This window comes from Megascapheus bottae, chromosome 15 (genome assembly GCF_031878675.1).
Source record: "Megascapheus bottae isolate mThoBot1 chromosome 15, mThoBot2.hap1, whole genome shotgun sequence".
NCBI lineage: Eukaryota > Metazoa > Chordata > Mammalia > Rodentia > Geomyidae > Megascapheus > Megascapheus bottae.
The window spans coordinates 49,511,918-49,532,047 of NC_143523.1; positions in this window are offsets into that span (position 1 = coordinate 49,511,918).

The window sequence follows — 20,130 nt, forward strand, 5'->3', positions numbered from 1 at the left end:
CTGCAGCTAGATACGCTGGTGAATGATCGATGCTGTCTTTCACCTCATCTCAGTCTCGAATGCCCTTCCCTTCCCAAATAACCTCCCGTCCGGCTTTGGAATTCATTTTCGCTCTCCCATCCGTCAACCGGGAAGCCTTCCATTAACCATCTCCTAGGTGAATGCTCGTCTCCCTTCCTTGCTCCCACAGTACAAAGGAGGCAGGTGGCTTCTGGGATGCTCTAGACATCACCCCCAGTCCCATGTATCCCCCCATGCCATGTTCAGAAGCTCGCTGAAATGTATCCTATGAATTGTCACCCTCAGAGGGAGCCTGCCCCGTTCAATCCCCAGAAATTCCAGGAAACCCAGCTTGCCGTGGCCCTGTCAATGCAGTCGTGATGTTTTGGTATCCATGGAGATCCTGACCCAGTCCTAGGACAGAGTTCTTGGGTTCATTGGTGCTCGCCACCCCCCCCCCCCTCGCTTCAATTCTTTGGTCAAGTCAATTTGCTGTTCAGGGTCCATTGTTTTCATTGTCCATGTGCATTGCGACACTGGCGAGGACTTTGGTTACATGGCCTCAAATCTCCGTGTCCTTGTTGGCACAGACATGGTCTTCGGCCACTTCCTGACTCTTGAATCAAGGCTTCCTAATGCTCAACAAAAGCAACATTCCCTATGGTCAGCTGGAAGGCTGGCATCAGTGGTGTCACTCATGGTTGTGGGATGCTTTTCTGGAGAAGCCATAAGCTCATGAGAGTCTAGGTCTTAGAAGGCCCAGTGTGGACTCAGAGCCAGTACTAACTGTAGCCCCAAGGTCCTGCTCCCTGGCTGGCATGCCCAGTCCTGTGTACAGGGGAGGAGCTCTGGGCTGCCGGACAGTGAGAGAGACAGGGGTAGGGAGAGTGAGAACAGTCAGTCACTTGTGGGGATCAGGCCTTTCTCAGAGCCTTTTTTTTTCTTTCTCAGGATCTGAGGAGGCCTGTTTACATGGGTCCCCCTGTGGTCTCTGCTGCTTAATATGCCTTTTGAAAATGACGCTCAGTGGGAAGTGTGCACATTTGTAATTACAAAGAGCCGAGCTGGCTTTCACAACCTGGGCTTGCTAATTTCTCAGTCACAGGAAGGGAGATAGCAAAACCTCCTTTTGTGGACCGTATTCTTCAGTGGCGTGATGATAAAGTGCTCCTTATTCACAAAGCATGTTGATTCCTTGCCAGAGAAGACAGACCCATTTCTGTCAGCCCTGGAGCTGGGAGGGGCAGGGGAGCAGGTGGAGCTGAGATCCATGAGGGAAGAAGGACTTGAGTACATGAGTGAGAAGAAGAGCAGGCAAGACAGCACCCTGTTTCTCCCGGTGGCCTAGAAGCCTCTGGCTGAGAATGAAGACACATAAAGCAAGAGGTTCCCAGAACCAGAGCTGTTTCCCCTAAGTGGTGGGTGCGGCACCTTGCCACTGAAAGTGACTTACTGGAGCCCTAGAGGGGCAAGACTTCCCAGGAACTGGGACACAGCCTGGGGCTGGCTAGAGCAGGAACTGAGCCTCTGATGGAGGGAGGGTGGGCTGAGTTTTCAGCCAATCCTTTGAAATTGAGCTGCCATTGAAGTCAACACATTCACAAGGCGTTTAGGGCCCTATCGACATCTGGGTGGGAAACCCACCCGAAAGCTGTTGAAATACGGGGCCCAGCACAGGTTTTGCCGAACAGTGGCTCTTTTGAATTGAAGGTGTTTAAGAATTAAGTTTCTCCAGTGTTCCCAGGGCTCAGACTTAAAGGGAAAGGGAGGGGGAAAGGGTACAGGCAGAGGGGCCTCCAGTCCTCTGATGGAGCCACAGATAGAACTCTGCTGACTAAAAAGTGACGACATTGGCAAGAAACTGATCTTTCTGGGGAGCAGAAACTTAAGAGCACTCAAGTGCAGGACACAAGACAAGTTGTGTTCCGAGCTACAGTGCCCCGGCTTCCATGCCTCAAGAGTGGATGGAAGAGACTACTTAGGACTGGGTATATCCGGAAGGACAGGTCAGACCCCCTCCCCTAAAGAGGCAAACCACTGGAATGAGACCTCTGATTTTTTCATCTCCTCCTTCTAGAACATTCTCAGGCAAGAAGCAGGGAGAGTACAATCCATTTCCTCCCCCTGTGACATGGATAGAAAGAGTGAGGTCTTGTGGCATTAGGAGACTTGTCTTTGGTCAGAAGCCCGTCAGAGATGAGACTGCGAACCATAGCTCCAGGTCTCCCACCGCTGTTGGTCTGAACAGTTGGCCTCTTGTCATCATGAGGCAGGCTACAGGCATCGCACACCTCCATCTGGTCTTCTTCACACTCCTTCCATGAGCCTGCCGAGTGTCGTTCCCTGCTGTAAACTGATGCTTGTACACACATGTCTGGCCAAAGCAGATTTCAGCTGTTGGGCGGTGCTTGTTTAACTGAGGCAAAGTCAGTGTATGCAAAGCCATCCCTGCTGGGCTTGGCACGGTCGCCTGCTAGCCAGAGTCTGCTGGAATGGGGAAGACTGAGGACATCCAGTGTGCTTGTCACTTGTGTCCAATCAGAGAGGCTCCTGGTTTAGAGCTGCTGACCTGGGCTTCAGGATCTCAGGTCTGAAAGTCATCATAGGTACAGCAGGGCTGGTGTTGATGCAGAGGTAAATCTGAAGTATGGTTGTGTTCTATCTATTTTAATAAGTATACCCCCAGACAGGGTAGATTATAAGCAACAGAAGGAACTAAGTCTCAGACCATCTGGTCAGCACAGTCTAGTTCTGGTGAGGGACCTCTTTCAGGGAGCAGATTGCTAAATTTTTGTGTCCTTACAGGGCAGATTAAAGGACAGGTGAATCAGGCTCTGGTGGCTCATGCCTGTAATCCAAGCTGCTCAGGACTTTGAGATCTAAGGATTGTGGTTAGAATCCAACCTGGAGAGAAAGGAGATTCTATCTCCTTTCAGTTCAGGAGATTCTATCTCCAATTCAACAGACAAAAAGCTGGACTGAAAGTATAGCTCATGCAGTAGAGCACCAGCCATGAAAAAAAAAAAGCTGAGTGAGAGCATGAAGCTCTGAGTTCAAGCCCCAGTGCAACACACACACACACACACACACACACACACACACACACACACACACAGTAGGAGGAGGGGAATGAGAAGTAGTCTAGGGGTAGGCTCTTGAGTTGGCTGAGAGTAGACTTCTGAGATTACAAGGAGTCTCTGGCTTTCATACGGTTTGCAATGCTGATCTCAGGAAAATCTCCACAGCCTCAATGTAGTCATGTAAGACATCACTGGTCCTGCCTGCATCCTCCTCGGGTATCACAGTATGAGACCTGACAGCCCAGGATGACCTGGAACAGCCTTTAAAAATGCAAGTTTTGGACTTTGGGTCATGGCTAGGTGATCTTGGCTTCTGAAAATTCTTTCTTTTTAAATGTCTGTGATTTTTTTAAATGTCAGATATTGCTTTCTTTTGTCCTATGGTAGAAATATGAGGTCAAAGGATTTCAGAAAGGAGATTTAAACTCTCTTCAGTACTAAAAGAGCCTTTCTTCTTATAGTACAACCTGAAAACAGTCCCCCATCAGAGAGGGCCATACACTTCCTGTGTAACCTATATAAATGTCCCTTAGCAAAAGCCACAGTTGTTCCTGGGAGATAGTGAGAGTCACAGGGTCTTATTCTCTCTCTAAGCCTTGTTCCGATTAAGGAAGGACTTAGAACTTAAAATGGAATACAATGCAATACCAGACTTACGAAGAATTTTAGTTTTATCCACCATGAGATGACAATTTGTACCAACCCATAGAGGTCATGGGAAAAGCTGACCTCTTGACTATCTGTGAAATGGCCTCAAAGCCCCATGGAGAATTGTATCTCCTCACATTCTAGCTGGGATGGTCACCATTTGAAACAGCATGGTGGAGTCACATGAATGAAGCAGGGAAACTTCCCATGTTCTTGAATGCATTTGCAGCGAGAAGTCATTTTGTGTAAATCTCTCTCCCAGTGACCAGGTGCTTTCTCTAAAGTTGCAAACTCCTTTAGGCTTTGTCAACTGTCTCAGGTCTTTGGTTATGGTGTCAGAAAGTTGACTAGCACACTGATGACTGAGTTGGTTTTCAAAGTGAGGAGTATAGTGAATAAGCAAAGAAGCCCCTGACTATATTTTTTTAAGTTCTGGGGCTTGAACTCAGGGCCTGGAAACTGTCCTTGAGCTTTCTCAAGGCTAACACTTTACCACTTGAGCCACAGCACCATTTCTGGCTTTTTCTGTGTATGTGCAACCAAGGAATCAAATGCAGGGCTTCGTGCATGATAGGCAAGCACTCTATCACTAGACCACGCTCCTTACCCCAGAAGCCATTAAAAATTACTGTATTATTATTTTATAGGTGATATACTGTGGGGTTACATCTCATATGTCAGATAATATCCTTTCCTACAGTGTCATCCATTCCTTCATTCTCTCCTATTTTCTCCCTCCCATCTCCACCCAGGAGTTGCACAGTTCATGTACATCAGTGTCCAGTACTCTCTACTGCTGCACCAAAGAAGCCATTTCTGCACAAAGCTAGGCTTCTGGGAAAAGCCTTGCATCTTTAAACCCCATTTAATTTGCATAAGCTGCATTGGATCAGTGAAGACTAAGAGTACTGGCCAGAGCTGAGCATGAGAGTTCATGCTTGTAATCCCAGCTACTCAGGAGTTGTGATTGAGAAGCTCAGAGTTCAAGGCCAACCTCAGAAAATGTATCATGAGACTCCATGTCAATCAATAGAAGCTGGGGGTAGTGGCATGTGCCAGGTTTTCCAGAGACTAGGGTAGCATAGATAGGAAGATCAAGGCCAATATGGGCATAAGTACAAGTCAACTAGCCTTTATTCAGAAACATAATGAAAGCAAACGTGTTGGGGGAGCGTGGCTCCTGTCGAAGAGAATCTGCCGAGCAAAGGCCCTAAGTCCAAATCTAGTACTACAAAAGGAAAAGGAAAGCTGTCCAGAGCAAGGGGAATTGGGTGTGCATAGATGCTGGAGGCCATAAACTCTATGAAGCCTTATGCCCAGGCAGGTTCTGGTCTCTCAAGTACTCCATTTCAGAACCAGCTGAAGCCAGGGAGCCACTAACTAAGGTGCCCTGTGCCAACTGGGCTGGAGCTGGACTTCCTCGGAGTCTAAGGGGCCCCTGCTGTATGAGCAGCACCATAATGTGACAAGAACAGCATGATGTCACCTGTTGGGCTCACTCGGACCCTGAATCCAAACCTGCATCTTTACAGGCTGCTTGGACAATGCCTATATATATTGCATTTGAGAAGCCCGGGTTTGGGAAACAGCAGACTTTGGACAACGGAGCAAAGGCTGAGAATGGAAGGGTGAGGATCAGGTGGTAACTGCACCCTAGGATCAAGTCCCCGTCTGTGGCCTTGGAAAACACTCAGAATGGCTGCTTCCTTCTCTGCAAGCGAGAGGGCTGGACTATGAGTGGTGAGGGGGGCCTGCTCAGCTGAAGATCAGAGGGCTCCTTGCTGTATAAAACACTCCCTAATCAGCCTTATGTCAAGTCCCCTGCCCCCCAGACCCTCAGACTAACCACAGTGACAAGTCCCAGGGGTGCACCTTGTCAGGCTGTGAATAAAGTTCAGGCAGCTTGGTTAATTACCCTGACACCGACTAGAGTTAGCTATCCAGCAGCTCGGGAACTTGTCTTAATGATTACAGGAAGACACATACACATACACACTGCACTTTCGGGCAGCATTGGGCATGATGCCCCTGCCTCTGCCTCTTTTCCTTTAGCTAACAGCCTGGGGTCAGAGCTTCACATTCAACCAGTGGGTTTCCAGAAACAAGAGGGGTGTAGGGAGGTGGGGATCCCAAGGAAGTGTGACATCATCTTGCACTCGTATCCCTAGTTCTGTTCACCAGGCCTCTGACTGGACCCCATCCACGGGGCTCTCCAGCCACATCACCTCGAGTCTTTGCCACCAACCCATCCTGGGCTCAGGCCTCTTCTATTTGCATGGGTTGCTTCTGCTCTCCCTCTCTTTTCTGCTCTGGACTGTGATTCTCCCTTGCCCCTCAGTTTTCAGTGTCTTCCACATGTCTCCCAGGGATTGGAATGACCCCCTATGTTCAGGTTGAGTGTCTATATTTCTACAGAACTCTGGGCTATAGCAATCCATATAGAGACAAAACTGAATTTTTAGATAGTTTCTTCCCCAAAACAGTGAGGCCAGAGCTGGCAAGGACCATGCCAGGCTTTCTTATCACAACAGCCAGCCAGTGCCCCCTCAGCTATATCCAGAGCATCTAAAAGCATTGCCACGAGCTTATTGGAAACTCAATAAATGTCCACTGTTACATGAATGGATGAAATCAGCTGTGGTAACTCACATCTGCCATATTAGCTACATAAAAGCTGCACTCTAGAAGTTCAGGTTCTAAGCCAGCCTGGACACACACACACACACACACACACACACACACACACACACATACACACACACACACACACACACACACACACAGAGTTCTTGGAACTTTTGCTGGGTGTGATGGGATATACCTGTCATCTTTCTCATTGTGGTCCAGGGAAGTCTGGGTAAAAAGCAAAATCTATCTCAAAACATAACCAAAGCAAAAAACCACTTGAAGGTGTGGCTCAGGTGGTAGAATACCTATCTCGTATGTAAGTTCAAGTTCCAGTAACACCAACCAAAATAAATGAATGACTGAATGGAGATACAGATCTTCCTGCACACTGAGTTATATACAGTTGGTTGAATGAATGGGAGATGGGGACCTTTCTGCTTTGATATAAAATCTGAGTAGTGAGGATTCATCAGAAGGCTGAAGTACAAAGGTGTCTGGCCATGCCATTGGGTCAGCCAAGGTCTGCCACCAAATGAAGAAGGGTTTGCACCTCGTGGGACCTGGGTTAGTGGGGCAGATAACCGTTTGGAATGTGTGTGTGGGGGGGAAGGAATGGGGGCAACAAAGCTTTTCTGGAAGATTCTGTTCTAAATTGCTTTGGTTCTGGTTGTTCAGCATTTCCTTTGGCATCAGGAGAGGGGAGGAAGGATAATATTTTATTTACCTGTTTTGATGCACTGGCACCCAGGGGCTCGTGAATGCTGGGTAAGTCCTCTGCCATAGAGGTATACCCATGGCCTTATCCTCCTTCCACCCTCTCCCTCTCTTTTTCTTTTCCTTCCCTCATAATCCACTGGCTTCAGCAGGCAGCTATCTCGTGAGCCATGCCAGGAGGCTTCTGCTCATGTGCCCAGCTGGAAGAGAGTGAGGGAAGATGCCAGCAATGCGAGGGGATGAGCCCCACCCCCCTGCCCAGGTAGAAGTCAGACACTTCTAGGCTGAAAGCAAACTTTGCCAGAGTGAATCATTTGACCTCTGCCACATGGCTTACTATCTTGGAGTTCTCCGTTTTTCTCTTCAATACATTGGAAATCTCAATATCATCCGTCTCTTGAGGATTTCACAACACAGGGAGATATGCAAAGTAGTCAGGCCCATCTGCTCAGTGGCTCACACATGTCAGCCAGCTACTTCAGGAGGATCCTAAGTTGAGGCCAGCTTGGGGGAAAACATCCACAAGAACTCCCTCCCAACCAATGGCTCGGTATGGAGGAAGGATTCTGTTACCCCACCTGTGGCAAGAAGCACAAAGGGGTAGCTCTTCACCTGATCAGCTTGAATAAAACTTCAAGACCTTCTCTTAAAAATAGGAAAGGAGTCTAGATGCTTATGGCCGTATCCTAGCTACTCAGAGAGCTGAGATATGGAGAATCTTGGTTTGAAGCCAGCCTGGGCAGAAAAGTTGGCAAGGTTCCTTCTTCAAAATAACACCAAAAAGCTGAAAAGGGAGGTATGTCTCAAGTAGCAGATCCTCAGCTCAAGTAAACACTGGAGCCTGAGCTCAAATCTCAGTATCAGGGGGAAAAATAAACTATTTTTTAATGAACAAAAGCAAAAAGGGTTAGGAATGTGACTCAGTTAGTAGAGTGACTGCCCAGCAAATCCACAGCTCTGAGTTCAAACTCTATTACTGCCAAAAAAAAAAAAAAAGTATAGTTAGTGGGATCTCAAATCCTATATACAACTACAAAATTAGAAAGCTCTGAAAACGTGAAGCATTTTTCATAACTTGCTTGGGTAATGAAATCTATCCTGACCTGATGTAAAACTAGTTGCATTGTGGCTATTCACATTTTTTTCTTCTGTAGAAATATTTGTGTTGGATTACAAGTTAATTCCTGCTAATAACCTGGCAGAGTTAGATATCATGAAAGGTGACATATTACCTTTCTAGAGTATTTTGATTCCCAAAACTAGCATGGCTCCAGAGCTGTCCTAGGAGGGTGTGCGGACTGATAGAATACCTCAGGACTTAGCAACTGCTCACCCTTGGACAAGTGTGTTTCAGGGGCTTGTTCAAGAGCATGCGAGACTAGTCTCCAATGTTATTTATTTCACAATCATGCCCTGAATCAAATGCCTCTCCAATTACCTAACTTCACTTCCTCCCATAGAAAACCCTTTCTTTGCATGGTACAACCTACCCACACACGCACACATTTTTTTTTTTTTTTTTTTGCCAGTCCTGGGCTTGAGCTCAGGGCCTGAGCACTGTCCTTGGACTTTCTCAAGGCTAGAGCTCTACCACTTGAGCCTCAGCACCACTTCCGGCTTTTTTGTATGCATGTGGTACCAAGGAATCGAACCTGGGTCTTTGAGCATGCTAGGCAAGCACTTTAACCACTAGGCCAAACTCCTGGCCCCACATTTTTTTTTTTTTTGGCTGGTACTAGAATTTGGGCTCGGGGATTGGGTACTGTCTCTTAGCTTTTTCACTCAAGGCTAGTGGTCTGTCACGTTAGTCATACTTCCACTTGTGGCTTTTTGTTGGTTCATTGGAGACAAGAGTCTCAAGGCTTTTCCTGCCAGGTCTGGCTTCAAACTACAATCCTTAGGTCTTAGCCTCTTGAGTAGCCAGGATTACAAGCATGAGCTGCCAGCGACCACCCCTGTGGTACAAGTCCTTAGGCCACTTGTGTGGATGAGAACTATGCAAATAAGGACTCATGGGCCAGAGTCAAACAGAACAGGGAGGATCCAGGGAGTGACAGTGTGCAGTACTGGCTCCATGGGTGATACCTACAGGTAGGTATCAGATTTAATTTGAGACATCAAACAGAACTTGGAATGCTAGGAAAATTTAAATTTATAGAGGGAGAAAATGAAACAAGATATCAGAAAAGAAAATTTACAATATTGCTTCTGTTCTCAGCTCTCAGCCCCTTTAGGGCAAAGAGTACTAAGGTTTGAACTCAGAACCTTGCACTTGTGGGTCAATCCTCTACACTTGAGCCACAACCAAGCCTTGATTTGCTATAATTATTTTTCTGGTTGGGCCTGTGGGGTGTGTGTGTGTGTGTGTGTGTGTGTGTGTGTGTGTGTGTGGTGTAGTGTGTGTGTGTGTGTATGTATATGTATATATCGATGTTTGCATGTGTGTTTGCCAGTCATGGAGCTTGAACTAAGGGCCTGAGCACTATCCTTGGGCTTTCTCAAGGCTAGAGCTCTACCACTTCAGCCATAGACCACTTCTGACTTTTTCTATATATGTAGTACCAAGGCATCGAACCTGGGTCTTCGTGCGTGCTAGGCAAGCACTCTACCACTAAGCCAAACTCCATTTCAGGGCCCGTGTTTTATGTCCTGAGCTGGCCTTTGACTGCGATCCTCCTACTTATACTTAGCTGGACTCATAGGTTTGCGGTACCACATCTGGCTTAATTTGTTGGGATGGGACCTCATTAACTTTTTCCTGCCGAGGTTGGCTTGTACCTTCAGTCCTCAAGTTATCCACTTTTCCAGTCATTGTGGATTACAGGTATACACTACCACACCTGGCTCAGCTCTCTTCCTATCAAAAGAATGTAAGAGAGTTCATGCAGAACATATACCTACCTTTGTGGTTGTTTTTTTTTTTAATGTACTATGTGGTTATTTCTTTTTTCCTTTTTTTAAATTTTTTTTCCTTATGATTTATCCCTTGTTACTATATCTGATTTTGGTACCTGCTGTATTGTATATATGTTTGTTTATTTGAATTAAGGAAGGGAATGGGGGGGCACAAGATGATGAGACAAAGGGCAAAGGATGAACCAATGTAACAGCGACATTCACAAGACAATATGTTGGAAATGAACTTTACAATTTGGAAGGGGGTTGGGGGAAGGAAAGTAGGAGAAAAGCATGGGAAGGGGTAACAATGTTCAAGAAGAAATGTACTTACTACCTTACACATGTAATTGTGGCCCTTCTGTGCATCATCCTGACAGTACAATTTTTTTAAACTAAGTTTTAATAAAGGAACCCACACACATCTAATATAATTAACATGTGTTTAAACGACAAAATGCTACAGGCATAAAACAAATGAAGGACAAGTTGAAAAGAACATTGTGTCAAAAACCTAGCACCAAGCTTCCTGGCATCCAAGTTAAAAATGGAAAACCTGATTATGTATTATGATAGTATATTATCATGCGTGCTGGGCATCTGTCATTGCAAAGCTAAACTGCCCCCAAATGTGGTGGGATGGGATAATCGCTCTGCTCATGATTTCATGTGCTGGGAACTTGGGGAGGAATGTCTGGACAGTTCATCTCTGACAAGCATGGTATCAGCTGAGGTGGCTGAAACAGGAGGCTGAGCTTCAAAAGTGGATAATTTAGTCATGTGTCTGGCATCTCTGCTTCTCTATGCAGCATCTCAGACTGCAGGGTCCAGGGGGGTGGGGCTGGGGTTTCTCACTGTGGATTGGGTTTAGGATGATTGTGGTTCTAATGGGACAACTGCTTCCTCAGAGGCAGAAAATTGGTGCCACAAGACAAGGTAAGGATCCCCAAACTGGGACAGCATCACTTTCCTCGAATTATTCTGCCCAGATCAGAGGAAAGACTGTCCAGATCAAGGGGCTGGAGAAACCTACTTTACCTCCCTGCTGGGGTAGAAGAAAAGGCACTGTGGATCTTGAGCATGAGGGATGGGAAAGATTCTTATAGCCCTCTTTGTCCAAACAATCAGCACAATAGGATAAAAGAAAGCATTTGCATTTTCTTCTAGCATTGAACATGTAAGATGGAATCTTACAGATACCCGTTGCACTGTGGTTCAGTCTCTTCAAGAGGCACTTTGAAGAAGAGATAGGACCACCTTTGGATTTTATGTATTAAATTATTCTGAAAAACTGAAAATCTATTTCTGAGAGTCTTGGCCCTTGACATTTAGTTTTGATATTTGCACCTAAGTCTCTCCCCGCTCCCTCTCTGGTATGGCTTTCCCTGCAGGTAACTGTCATTTGCCAGATGGGTCAGTACTTCAGAGAGTCGGACAACCTTCTGGCTCAGGATTTGTCCCTGAAAATCTTGAAAATTAGACATGACAGAATGGTTGGCCAGATACCCAGGATTGTTTTAGATTCGCCAAACCACTGAACCTCCCATTTATTCAATTCCTTCAACAAACAGCTCCTCTGTCTCTACTGTTCACACTTATCAGAGAGGTAAATGTTTGAAGTTACTAAATTAACAATTAAAATTAATGAATGCAATAGATAAGCAAAATGTAATACATTTGATGTTGATTTTTACCTACAACTCCATGCATTCTTATTCAGCATCATTCCCCTTGGTTTGAAGGGAAATCTAGGAGCCTTGTACTAATGCAAATCATATGAAACCTGGCCCAATTCTTCCTGGTCAGTCCCACTTTGATCCTCTCAGCTGCCCAGGCTGCACTCATTTCCCAGTCAAGTAACAGAGGCTGACAGGGGTCATGATGCTTTCTAGAGAGCTAGGATCCTTGTCTCCCAACTTCCCACGTGGTGAGAGTCAGAGGGAACCACAGTACAGCTTTGAAGCTTGGGAGAATCAGGAGGGCCATCTCTGCTCCAATGTTATTGCGGCCGATTTTCTAAAACCAAGGGCTAGAGCTTCATATATGTACACAGCAGAGCTGGAGGCTGGGCCAGATAGAACACTTCATCTTCCCAAGCTGCCCCTTGGGGCGGGCATTCACCTGGAAGTGCAGGACTGTGGAGCATCATCTCTTCATCCTACAAGCAGAACATTAGGGGTTCCTGTATCAGGGTGAGAGATCTCATGGGCAAATGGGGTTAGGGGCCCAGCAAAAGACAGAGCAAAGGAAACCCAGCAATTCTGCATCTATGTGGGACCAGTTCATTGATAAGCTCCAGTCCTTGAGCCACTGCCATAGCCACCTTGAGCCTCATTCTCCCCAGATGCACCTCTGCCCACTTCGTTGTCCCCTTCCCTTCAGGTCTTCACACCTAACCCTGTCTGCTTCCCCAGACCTTCCCTACTGCTAAAGAAGACCTGGTTCTCTACTGCTGTGGAGCTGTGGGAGCAGGGAACCCTAGATGGATGTGTTTGCTAGCAGCAGAAGTACAGCCCAGATGAGAATCCCCTTCCTGTAAGCCCAGCCATGCGCCCAGCAGCTTCCTTCCCAGGGGTAGAGCTTCCAGGCATGCTTAGCAGTGTCTCAGCTTCCAGAGCAAGGCCGGCTGTTCTTGGCTTAGAGTGATATTTTTAACACAGAAAGTCTGCTGGGTGCAGACAGCTCTGTGAGGAGAAGGGGGGGTGGTGAGGGCAGACCCCTCAACTTATCAAAACACAGAATGTGTGACTCCTGTCTCTGTCCCCTGTGTGACTTTACACATTCTCAGGGCAGCTTTCAGAAAGCCTCCTGCTTGCTTCTTGTACTTGGAGGGAAGGACGGGGGGGGGGGGGGGGGTGTGTTGGTATAAGGAAGTGAAGACACCCTCTTCTGAACTATGACATGTGAGAACATTCTCCTCTTCTCGTGACAGAAGCAGGCTCCCCTCCCCCAGGTGCAGTTGGGGGTGAAGAACTCCACAGCCTGCAGCAGCCTGGAACCTTCAGCACTCTGCTGGGCTCCACAGCTTCTCTACGATGGTAGAGGGCAGCCAGTGGGAGGCAGAGACTGCCTGGGGATGGAGACTCAAAGCAGGCACAGAGAGGCTAAGAAAGAGATGCCAAGAACAGAGACAGGACACAAGGGGAAACTGAGGCAAGGAGGGTGGAGTACAATGAGAGGTGGGGAGCCAGGAAGTGAGAGAGGGGTGTGGAAGATGACATTAAGATGGAGATCTCTAGAGATGCTTCCACAGAGGGTCCTACCTGGTTAACACTCCAGACTCCCTTCTGGATACAAGATACCATGCCAGAAAGTGCAGCAGCTGCCCAGCAGGGGAGAAGGTAGGGTGGTATCTACTGCCCACAGAAGGCTTCAGAATCCAGGATTCCATGTTCTGTGACTCTCTGATGTTCTCTGGGGCTATTTATTTCAAAGTGAATATTTTCTTAAAAAGAAAAAAAAAAACAAAACAAAAACCACTGCTCTCTCTCATTTAAAAATAACCTTTTCCAACCCAACACAAAAGAAAACAATGTTAGCTCGTCCCAAGGAACTTGGAGAATAGGAAATGATGCAGGGGAAAAAAAGAACCATGAACAGTAATCACCTCACCACTGCTAGCAATTTTCTGCCTTTCCTTCTAGTCCTTTGTCAGTGCACAGAGCTACATAATTAGCAATAGTATGCCTGGAGCATTAAATTAAATATTATTTACATCACAATTTCTAGTCATGTATATGTCCTAATACATGGACGGGACTTTTTTTTCTTGCTCTTTGACAAGAAATGTAGTACAAAGCCTGGCCTCGAACCCCCTGTGTAGGACAGACTGGCCTTAAATTCATGATTATCCTACCTCAGCCTCTGGAGAGTTAGGTTTACAGGTGTCTATACCATATTTGACTCCTAGTTTTCTTTATTGAGTGAATTGGTAATTGAGTATCTATGTTGCATATAACTTTGTCACTGTGACTGTCCACACTCTTGCCTGAGCTTGTAATTATCTTTTGTGGTGGCCATATTGGAAGAAAAAGAAAAACTTACTGTGTCAAAGGCCAATAACATTTTTTAAAATACACACAAATATATAATAATGTATCAATCTATTGATAAAGATGCATGTGTTTATATATGTATCTATCTATATAAATATTGGTAGAAATAGATCTATCATCTATCTATAAAGATATATGTAATATATATATACATACACACATATCAATGTTAGTAGATTAGATATATCTATTAAAAGTTAGATGTAGAAATATGTATTTATATATCATTATTGGTAGCTATAGCTCTATCTATCTAATAAGAGAGAAAGATGTAGGAATATATATGCATATATCTTTATATGTCAATATTGATAGGGATTTATTTACCCATCAATAGACAGAGATATAGAATTATATGTAATTACATATTTACAGGTATCAAAATTGGTAGTTATATATCTATGTGTCTTCCAATTTCTCCTACAGAAATACGATTTGCACTATGTAAGGTGAGTGGACATCACCTCTGTTTTCACATTAATTCAAGTTGAGGTGGAAACAGCTTACTTGACAGCCCCAGATCTTCCATATAAGTAAGCAGCCCTCTACTCTTTCTCATTCTAGTCACAGCCTCAGCACCACGCCAGATCTCCCTGGGTTCTAGAACGCATGCTCTCACAGACACCCGTCACTGTGTGACCACAAGCCACACACAATGCTTACATGTATCCCAATACTATGAAAAGGTATAATTTAGCTCCTGTCACCACTGTGTCACACAGGTTAATGTCTTGGCTCCTACGATGGTGCTCTTTGAAGTGGCTGGGAGCCTAAGGGAAGGTGTGTAGGCCCCCAGAAGCTGGGGACTCCTTGAGTTCTCACTAGATGGTTGCTTTGAAAGGAAGAAGCCTGGCCCCGCCCATCCTTGCTGCTCTTTACTCTCCAGGTGTGATCACTTGCTCGTTCCTGCCAGTGCTCTGGCATTGATGATGAAGGTGATGATGATGCTCTGGCAAGGTGATAAAGGCAGGAAGTAGCTCTCCTCACAGATCCTGCCCTATGCAGCTTGGACTTTGAGCCTCCAAAGCTGTGAGCTAAATAACCCTCTTTTCTTTGTAAGTCACTTGTGTCTAGTGCTTCACTTTAGCAATAAACATCATACTGATAACAGTCACTTGACCCATGTTGCAAGTACTTAAGAAATATAGCTGGTGGCTGTGTCAAGCAGGATGGATATGGAGCATTTCTATCACTGCAGAAGGTTCTGTTGGATGATGCTGTTCACGATGGTTGGTGTTCCGTAGTTCACTTTCAGACCCCCTCCCACTCTCCTCCCCTGCAACCAGAATGAATCGGGCCTCCTGAGAACACAAATTTGATCTCACAAGTCACTGGTCCAAACCCTTTATTGCTTCTCTCCTCTTAGTATTTGCTACATTAAAAATAAGCCCAAATCCACAACTATCTCCACTGCTTTTCTATACCGTGATGACATGTCATCTGTGTCTGGTATAATGCCCCATGGGCAGAGATGGATGAACCCTGCACTTTCCACAGAGTGCATCTGCAGCTTGATGGATTAAAATAATACACATACTCTGGCCTTCTGACCAGCCTTATTTTTCTTTACAGCACATAATCACTACCAGTATTTATTGTCTTTTTGCCTCTGAGGTATTCTAGAACGTGTGCATCACGAGGGCAGTGGCTTGCATTGACCTGTGGATTTTTTGCATCCATAGAGCCTATCACAGGTTTTGGCACTTGGTTCTTGTGTGAGTATTTCTGAGCGAACGACTACATACCAAAACACTGAGATTCTAAGTCTTCCTGATGGGTTAGACAAAGCCGAAGTGAAGCCATCGTCAGTCACAACGATTTGTACCTCAAGCCTATGTTCCTTTAATTCTGACCGGTGATTCTTCAGAATTATTCAAATGCCAGGGCAGTGCATTCCTGCAAACAGCTAGCTACTACTCCTTCTTTCCCTGGCATCAAGACAAGATGGATTTTATGGCAATTGTTTGATCCGAAGGAGACTCCTAGCAGGAATCTTCTCCTGTTTGAAGAGATAAATCAACCACTCAATCCTGGTATGTTACACAGCAGGGATTTTCAAGGAGCATTTTTCCAGACTCCCTAAAGATCAGGTTTAAAGAACTGAAATCAGCATCTTTCTGATGCTCTTCGTGGTATTGATTCTTGGGAAGCTTTAAAAAACAATAATAGCCTTCAGCTAGTATCTTTCATTGGCTGCTTTCACTTTGGCACTAATGACAGCTATGGGACAGGATCTCTTAGGGGGACAGTATAGACAGAGTTAGTGGCAAGGGTTCAAGCCTTAGATACTCTTCTATGTCCAGCCTATTTTCCTGCAACTTTACCTTTATTCAATGTCCTCCCATCACATAGAAAACATTATCATTTCCTGTTGGTTTTTTTTTTAAGGCAAAGTCCTTGCATTTTAATGGGGAAATTTAGTCCATTCACTTTTAGTGTAGCAGTACTTACTCTCGTTTATCATATTACAAGTTGTATTTTTTAGAGTTGGTTTATATTTTCTTTTTACCACATTTTTTACTCTAATCTATTATTCCACTCATGGCTTCTATTTCCTCACATGTGTAATTAAATGAATGCTTCTTCTCTACTCTATAAAATCAAAATGCCAATTCTTTCTCCTATTGCATACTCCCTCCTCTGCTCTTCTTCCCAAGGCTCCCCAAATCCTAGGATTTCCCAAAATAGTTTTATTATAATTCATTCCAGACTGTTACTGGGGTTTCCTCTAATATGTGTCATTTCTAATTCAAGTTCTTACTTTAGCACCTCCATTACACATTCCAAGAAATTCTATAATTATCCACTTAAATTTAATTGTATATAGATTAATTATTCACCTCTTTCATAGTTTTTGTACTGGCTTGTTTTGTTTTTAATCATGATCTTATTTTTATTATTATCTGTAGAAAGTGAGCTGGTTTTCAAATGATAAAAAAAAAAATCCCTTGTTATGACTTCCTTTGTGAGCTGGCACACCATTCCTCACCTCTCTATGTATACACTGGATCCGATTCTAATGAGCAGAATTAGAAGAAACATCTACATGTGGCTTCTGAGCAGAGGCCAAGAGAAGCCTTGTGGCTTCCTCTTTACTGTCTCTTTTGGACCCAGAGCAACAGAGGAAGCGGTGGCTACCTTGCCACAACTTCAGCCTTACTCTCATCCCGCAGAGGAAGCCTCCCTGTCTCTCTATAACCTCAGCCACAGGAATAGGGAGGATCCAGCCATGTGTTCTGCTCTCCTGTACCTTCTCAGAAGCAGAGAAGTCATCAGCTTCTCTGGAGGAAGACCTGTGCTGCCTATCAGCTCCTTCTGCCTAGGTCTCCAGGGGTGGAGGACTCCTGCAGAGTCTCTGTTGTTGTGATTTTTCTCCTTGGTGCTTTTTGGTGGCTGAAATTCAAACTCCTGCTGGATTAAGAGAGGAAATGAAATTCTATGTTGTGTCATACCTTGGGGACTGGCTTGCAATTTGCAGATCTTGCTGCTCACTAACCCTTGCAACTCAGTAGCTCAGAGAAGGAATGTGATTGGATTACAAGGGGAGGGGGACCATTTCCTCCTCAGATGCCATCTGTCCACTGACAGAACTCCTTGATCCCTGGTAGGAAGTGACTCCCCCACCCTCCAACCACTCAGCTCATTGTCTCTGCCTTGACATGGACCAGTAGACAGTACCCTTCCCCCCTCCAACCTCCTAATGCAGGGCAAGTGCCTCGGGGCCAGCGGTAATACTTCACTTTCCTTTGTCCCTTCAGTGCCTAGCCAGTGACTGGTACATCAGACTTCAGAAACAAAGCTCCTCTGTGTCGGTTTTATAACACTGTCCATCCTCTTTTGTAGAGCATGGATACTCAGTCTCAAAGGCATATGTACATTCAGTAGTTAGAAGCTGGGATGGTGAATGAGTAGATCTTTTTTTTGCTGGAATCCCCAAGGTCGAGTGTTTTATAAAGAAGGGATGTTTAGTGAGCTCACAGCTAGTATGACACTGGCTCCGGCTAAGTTTTTCTGAAGGCCTCCTGGCGCCTGGCTTCACAAGGTTTAGAGTATGTATGGGAAGAGGAGACCACCTAGTAAGGTAAGAGGCCAGGGTCGGACTCTGTCTTTATAACAACCTTCCAACTCAGATTTCCATATCACCTACAGGCCCCCATTATAGGCCCCCATCACCCAGTTCCTATGCTCTATCTCTAATGATTCCACACAACTTTCCAACAGTGTCTCGGTGAGGACCAAACCCTCTACGTGAATCACGTTCAGAGATACCTCTATCAGAGCTTTTGTCTGTGACAAGTACCTGAGAGAACAACTTAAAAGGAGGAAAGATGTATCGTGGCTCCTAATTTCAGAGCATTCCTAATCAGCTGATTCTGTAGCTTTGGGCCTAAGACAAGGCCCAAAGAACATCTTGGTAGAATGACTAAAATGAGGAGAGCTGTACATCTCTTAGCAGCCAAGAAGCAGAGAGAGACAGAGGAAGAGGTTAGTTATAGTGATAGCCTTTAAAGGCCTGTCCTCAAAGACCTATTTCCTTCAGCTAAATTCTACTCTTTTTTTTTCCAGTCCTGGGCTTGAGCTCAGGGCCTGAGCACTGTCCTTGGATTTTCTCAAGGCTAGAGCTCTACCACTTGAGCCTCAGCACCACTCCGGCTTTTTTCTATGTATGTGGTACCGAGGAATCGAACCCAGACTTTTGTGCATGCTAGGGAAGCACTCTACCACTAGGCCAAACTCCCGGCCCCTAAGTTCTACTTTTTAACTCATCCACCATCTCCCACAATGGTATCAACGGCTGGGACTCCATGCATAAGGCTGTAGGAAACATTTCATATTCAATCCTATCACAATCACAACAGTTGAGGTTGCACCCAAACACCATATTCTCTTACCTGGTTTCTCCTGCAATCCAGCTACTTGCTTTCAGGGCTTATAGAAGATGAGCAATTGAGACAGACTGGAGATGAGGAGTGGAGTCTCTGCCTTGTGTAATCCATATGGGTGAAATTGTTATAGCTGAACCTAACGTAGTCAGCTTAAACTCCAGGCCTAATATGGATGGTTTCAGAACATGCACCCACATTGGGAAAGATCTATAGTTTGCTTGCCCATTTCTTCAGGGTTGGTCCCTGGAGTGTTGTTCTTAAGAGCTGCCATGTGAGGAAAAGTTATTGAGGGCAATTATGTTCACAAGATTTGCTGAGTTCTGTCAGAAAGCATATAAACACACAAACAGGAAGCAGAAAACCACTATTTACATTTATTAAGCTAAAATTCCTCACATCCATTTGACCAGGAATCCTGCCCCCATTTTTAGTCCTTAATACTTACCAGTGACTGTGGGCTTATTTTTATCTATGGGTAAGAAAGACACTGGGAACCCTAAGCGATTCCTAGGTCATACAAAATCTGTTTTCTCTTTTCCTAGGGGCAGCATGGTCTAATGCAGGTTTCATTTGCATTATCAAGGAAATTCAAATTCTAGACCCTAACTAGCCCAGAAAAATCAGGAACCCAGGTAGTACAATCCAGTGGTCTGTATTTTAGCATCCTATCTGGTGACTCTACTTCCATTTAAGTTGCAGAAACGCTGGCCTAACAATGAAGACACAAATTCAAGCCCCACTGTATTTAATGCTTACCTCTCTGTATGGTTTTTCTGTGACACTTGGGTGAATTGGTCAGGATCACAGGGTGTGGTCGTCATGAGCACTGAGTTGAAGTAAAATATATAAGGCACTTAAACCAGTATTACAATATACTGGTTGCCATTAAGTGTTTGGCACTGTTCTGAATTTTCACCATGAGGGGAAAACATAGGGCCTTACTCAGATCAGCTATGTGACAAGGATGGAACAATAGATTGGTAGGGTGACAGAGACATCTGGACCTCTTGTAGCTCACCTCAGGCAACAAAGGGTGCTTCTGGGAGGGAGAGATGTTGTCGGGGGCGTTTCAGGGACTTTCAGTGTAGAGCTTAGAGGAAAGAGGCGCATGCCAGTTGAAGGTGGCAAAAAGGAAATTCCAAATCCAGCTTCCGCACATGGGATCTGATTCCTTGGGGGGAATTGGGACCCTCCTGGTGGCACATTTCTATGGGAGTCACCTCA